This window comes from Echinops telfairi, unplaced genomic scaffold (genome assembly GCF_000313985.2).
Source record: "Echinops telfairi isolate 266 unplaced genomic scaffold, ASM31398v2 ScPeMD7_25;HRSCAF=90, whole genome shotgun sequence".
Taxonomy (NCBI): domain Eukaryota; kingdom Metazoa; phylum Chordata; class Mammalia; order Afrosoricida; family Tenrecidae; genus Echinops; species Echinops telfairi.
In genome coordinates this window covers 6,359,268-6,365,228 of record NW_022103922.1, presented here as the reverse complement: position 1 = coordinate 6,365,228, position 5,961 = coordinate 6,359,268, and positions in this window count along the sequence as shown.

The window sequence follows — 5,961 nt, the reverse complement described above, 5'->3', positions numbered from 1 at the left end:
CTTTCAATGGGCACCGTACTGGGGTGGAGGAATCTGATGGTAGTTTTTTGTGTGTGTGTGTGTGTGTGTGTGTGTGTGTGTGTGTGTGTGCATGTTTGTAACTGGTTTGCTGTCAGACCCTTCGCACGAGAAACAGTTGTTCTGATGTTCCGCTACGTGGCGACTGCATTGCCAATGCGTCTATTTCACCTGGATGGGAGCAGTCACCATGTCTCTGTCACTTGGTACCCCTCCTGATGCCGATTCCTCCACGTGGAATGGTTTCTTTGGCTGATCAAGTCTCTACCCATCCCTGGAATGTCTGCCTGCCTCTCTCTTCCCGGTGCCTTGCTGGTGCTTGGCTGGCACGGGTCTCGGGATGCCGTGTGTTTGGCGCACCTGCACTGTGCTTTGCACTCATTCAAAGAGTGTGCGCAGTTAGTCTGTAGCCATGCCCAACATTCCTGGGCTCCTAGTCCTGCAGGCTCGACCCAGCTTCCGACGACGCCTGCTTTATTTTTCAAGTGTACCAATAAATGTTAGTGTTTAATTTTGAACACAACGTTGGCCAAGGTGACATTGTTTTCAAGGGTCCAGCTTACATTAATGATATTGTGCAGCCCCCCCCCATCATTGCCGCCAACCTCTCATCTCCATGATCCAATTCTTTGAATGAACTTCCTTGCTAGTTTACCGTGACCTCTCCTGAACTGCTCTGGAAATGAGATGAGATACACCATGCAAATAGGCACCTCTTCCTTCGTTCTCCATCCTCCCTCCCTCCTCCCTTTCCTTTTGTCTTTTTTACAGCTTTTTAGTATGAATTAGGTGGGGGCTTTCATTTCAGATCATCATTTTTATATCCCACAACTTAAAAATCCGTATCAAATCTCTCAATAGCTTTCCCCACTCCCTGTTGTCCTCTCTCCCCCTTGGAGGACAGTCCCGTCCCTCTCATCCGAAACAGCACCTGCCCAGTTGATTGCGTCCTTTTCTCTCCCGTCCTGGTCACCACCAAAGCCTGTTTTTAGTGACGAGAGCCTTTATCTTGATTTTCAAAGTTACAACAGTGGTTTCATACGATGCTCATCCCTCTGTGATTAACTGCACTCAATACGACGTCCTCCAAACCCACCCATGTCATGAGGTGTTTCACAATTTCGTCCTTTTTTTTCAGTGACTCCTAGTATTCCAATGTGTGTAGGTAACAAAGTGTGTTGATGAATTCTTCCACGGATGAGCATTTAGGTGGTTTCCATCCTCTTCTTTAAAAAAATCAATTCGTCAGTTTTCTTTATTCACCCTCCAACTTTGCATGCCCATGACATAAATGCAAATGTCATGTCTTAGGCCAAGGGCAGCTTAGTCCTCAACGCGACACCCTTGCTTTTCAACGCTTTAAGGAGGTCTTGTTCAGCACACTTGATTTCTTGCTTTTTTGTCTTTTTTTCAAGACAGATTTGTTTATTGTTCTGGCAGCCTCTGGTATTTTATTTATTATTTATTAAAATATTAAAATATTTTATTGGGGGCTCTTACAACTCATAACAATCCATACATCAGTTGTGTCAGGCATATTTGTACATAGGCTGCCATCATTCCTTTCTAGACATTTACTTTCTATAGAGCCCTTGGTATCAGCTCTTTTTTTCCCTCCCCCACCCACCCCATGACCCCTTGATAAATGATTATTATTTTCATATCTTATACTGACCATGCTTCCCTTTGCCTATGGTTCGTTTGTTTGTCCCCCTGGAGGGTGTGTGTGTGTGTGTGGTTATGTGTTGATTTCTTGACCACTGCTTCTATGAGCACTGATTGTGGATCCAAGCGAGAGGAAATCCTTCAGTTGCCTCTATTTCCATTTTCTTGCCCTTGTGAACAGGGCTGAGATGAACTTCGGTGTGGGTACACCTGTTGTGCTTTGCTCCTTACTGTGGCTGGGTGTATACTGAGTAGAGGGATTTCTGGGTCACATGATACGTCTAAAGCGTCGTACTGCCTTCCACAGGCATTGGACAGCTTTGCAGGCCCACCAGCTGTGTGGGGGGGTGGGGTGGGGTGCTCCAACCTCTCTGCACCCACTCCAGCATTTGTTACTTTCTGTGTTGTTTTCTTAATAGCCACCATTTCTAGATGGTTTGCTGTATCCCAGGGGCTGGGGCACATTTCTTCCACGTCTAATACCTATGCATGTCATTCACTTACTCCTGATCTTGGACAGAGTAGGTGGTGTTGTTCACGACTCTTGAGTCAGCGCCACCTCATGGACCTGACCAAACCGAACCCAACCAAACCCAATGTCACCCAATGTCATCCAATCCCGAGCCCCCTTCTTGGTTGCTGGTGTGTTTGAGTCCATCGTTGTGTGGCCACGGTGTCCCTTCACTCAGGAAGGGCTACCTTCATGGTCAACGACCTGCCTCTTTCCCAAACACGATGTCCTTTTCTAGCCATCTGGCTTTCCTGGTGCTCAAAGTCTCGCCTTCCTGGCCTCTACGGAGCTTTCTGGTTGGAGTGCTTCTCAGACTGATTTGGAAAGAGCAGGTGCTGGTGTTTCTGTTGCTAAGGGCCACTGAGCCGGTTCTGACTCCATGGCCCAACGTATAACAGCACCTGGTGCTGGGCCATGCTCACAATCAGGTCTAGGTTTGAGCCCAGGGTTGCAGCCACCATGTGAGGCCACTTGTGGAGTCTCTTTCCTCGTTTTCCACTGACCCTCTGCCGTGCCCAGCACAATGCCCTTTTCCAAGGACTTGTGCCTGTTGATGACATGCCCGAGGGACACGAGGCAAAGTCTTGCCACGCGCACTTCTAAGGAGTGTCCCGACTGTGCATTGTCCAAGAGTTGTCCGCTCGCTTGTTCGCTTGGTGGTCTGTGGTATACTCAGTATTCTTGGCCAACACTGGCATCCCAAGGCAACCATTCTTCTCCCATCTTGCCTATCCATCGACCAGCTTTCCCATGGACTGGGAAGAGGAGGTAGTCCCCGAATAGCTCTTGAATGAGTACCGGACTTCAGTTGGCAGTGGGGCTGTCTGCTGAGTCAGTGGCTGTGAGTCAGCGGCTGAAGTGAGTACAACACAAGGTCTCCAGAGAGGCAGATACTGCCTGGGCTGCAGTTCCCACCTAACTGACTGACTGAACGGCTGCCAGGGAGTGATTCCACAGTGAGATGGGGAGAGAGGAGGGGCACTTCCTTTCCCACTGTCTCTCTTTGCCTCCTCTATCCCACCCCTCCTGCCCAGTTTGACTCAAAAGAGATGGAGCTGCCATTGTGAGTCGCTCCAGGGTCATATTGGTGGCACTTGTGTGTACTGTACCTTGTGGGACAGAAGGTAAAGGGCATGTCAAACCCAACTTCTTGGCCAAGACCAATCCAACACAAGCATGGCAGAGGTCTTAGGGGGAATGGCTATTAGAGGCTCAAGACAAACCTGTCTCAATACAAGTGTGACATTCCCCCCAGCCCCCATGTTGGACTCATCAGTGATGCGTATTTGGGAGGTCCACACCACTGACTCATAACCTCCCCAGTGTTTACTTCTTTGGGCCATGGATTAAAGGAGGGTGTAGCACTCTGCTCAGCTTGACCCACCAAGTGGAAAGTTTTGGGAGCTTCTGCAAGCCCCGAGGATACCATGGTGTACATCTGATCGTTGTATTTGAAAGGATGCCTGAGATGTATTGGAAAGGTTTTCTTTTTTTAAGCATATATCTATTTTGTGCAGACGCCCCCCCCCACCCCAATCTTGCTTTGTTTCAGGAAGCATTCCTGTACAGCATCCCCGATGGCGGCAGTCCGGATGAACGGAATTTCCCATGCTGCCTCGGATGGGTCAGGGCTCCCATCCTGCTCTGCTCCCGACAGACGGCTGAGTTAATGAGGAACAGTGTTGATGTGAATGTTATGTCACGCATGTCATGTCGCAATCACTAGCCACAGTGGACTAGTCATGACAATTCCCACCCGTTGGTTTCTCGTTTTTTGTTTTGTTCCTTCTCTTCTCCTTCTCCTCTTCTTTCTCCTTAATTGTCATTTTGGTATGAGCATTTTCCTGTATGTGGGTGAGCCCAGCTCTTGCCACCTAGGACTTGAGCAATGACATCTGGAGCTGATGTCACCCACTGTGGTCATTTGTGGTATCCACCTCCCTCTATGAACCCTGGGGTCTTGCCCCTGCCTCTGGCTCCCCTGGGCTCCTTCTCTCTCCCATTGGCCACGTAGATGTGGTGCGGAGGGTTCCGGTGATGAGTGTGAAGGGTAACACCAACACCACTGACACCACAGCCGTGGCAGCCCCTCCCTAATAACACTACTGCCTTGGTGGCCCCTCCCCATGCACTATTGACCTGCCAGCTGCTGTGAACCCTGGTGCCATTTGGATGTCACTTCTCTGACACTGTGGGAGGGGGGGGTGCAGACTGCTAGGGCACCCCTTCTCCCAGTAAAACTTCTAGACTTGAAACCTTGTCTTTGAAAGGAGATGAGGGAGAGATGAGGGCAAACGGGATGACGTCTTCTGAGTACTAACAACTGATGTCCCTCCCTCCATCTCTGCTGACACACACTCTGGTCATTAATATTCGGATGAAGCTGTGTCCTAAGGGGTCGGGGGTGGGGAGCGGCCATCTCTAAGGGGAGTCTCTGAGAGCGGTTTCAAGCCTCCTGTCAAGGATTGTGTAAACCTAACTTCTCTGTAACACCAACGCCATGGAGACAGACTGACTCCAGTAAGATTCCTTCCGAAATGAGACAGGAGAACTGCCAAAGTTCTCTCTGTGGTCTGGTTTCCTGGGGGTGAGTCGTTGGGGGCAGCGGAGAGCCTCTCTCTTGAGCACCGGATCCAGCCTCTTCCAGCGGAGTTACATGCAAGTGACTAGTCCTTCCATCCACTCAATTCCGACACACAGGAGCCCCGTAGGACAGGGTAGAACTGCCCCCATGGGTTTCCAGGACTGAAGCTCTTTACGGGAGCAGAAAGCCCTGTCTTTCTCCTGTGAAGTAGCCCAAGGCGTAGCTGCTATACCTCCAGGGCTTCTGGAACAGCTGTAACCAATACCTGGTTCTGAGTCCTGCCGCCCCGCCCCGTGTCAGAGAAGAACCATGCTCCACAGTGTGTTCAACGGTGGATTGTCTGCCCGTTTGCCAGGCTTTTCTACCCAGGTGCACTCAGGTGGGCTTGAACCACTAATCTTTCTGTGAGAGCTAAGCCCATTAATAGTTTGCACCATCTCCCAGAGACTCAGACTATCAAAAAAGCAAGCAAGCAGACAAAATAAGCCCAAACTCACTGCCATGGAGTGGATGCTGACTCATAGCACCCCGTAGGACAGGGTAGAACCGCCCCTCTGTGAGTTTCCAAGACTGTAACCGTTTGCTGGAAGAGAAAGCCCAGCCTGTCCCCAGAGGAGTGGCTGGTGGTTTCGAACTGCACATGTTGAGGGTCGCAGCCCAACGGGTAACCAGGAATGCACCAGGCTTCCTCCATCGACTGGAAGGACAGGTGGGATGCTCAGTGTCTTTTGACATCTTAATTCACTTTTCTCAGTGAACATCATTCTCTTCCTGACAAGAGGGTAAGAAGAGGCGTCCGGCTGCCTTACACACCACGAGTCCCAGGAGGAGACTGGGTATCCCCAGCGGGACGTGTGGGTTAGCACGAGCAGAAGGTCTGCTCTTGATGGCTCTGCGGATGGAAACAGACGACCGAGGCCTTAGCTTGGGGAGAGCTTCGCTTAAGGAGCGAGAAGCGGGGTGGGGGGGTGTTGCATTCTGAACCCACTAGAATCGTCGATGCAAGTACCCAGGCAATGCCCTTCCTCTCCCAGTAGGCCTGTGCTCAGAATTTTACTTCCGTGCAATTCCCACCACCCTTCTCTCTCCCAGGCTTTTACCAGTTACCACCCAGCCCCCTTTGACTCCCAGTGGTTGTGTGTGTATGTGTGTTTGTGTGTGTAAGAGAGAGAGAGAGAGAGAG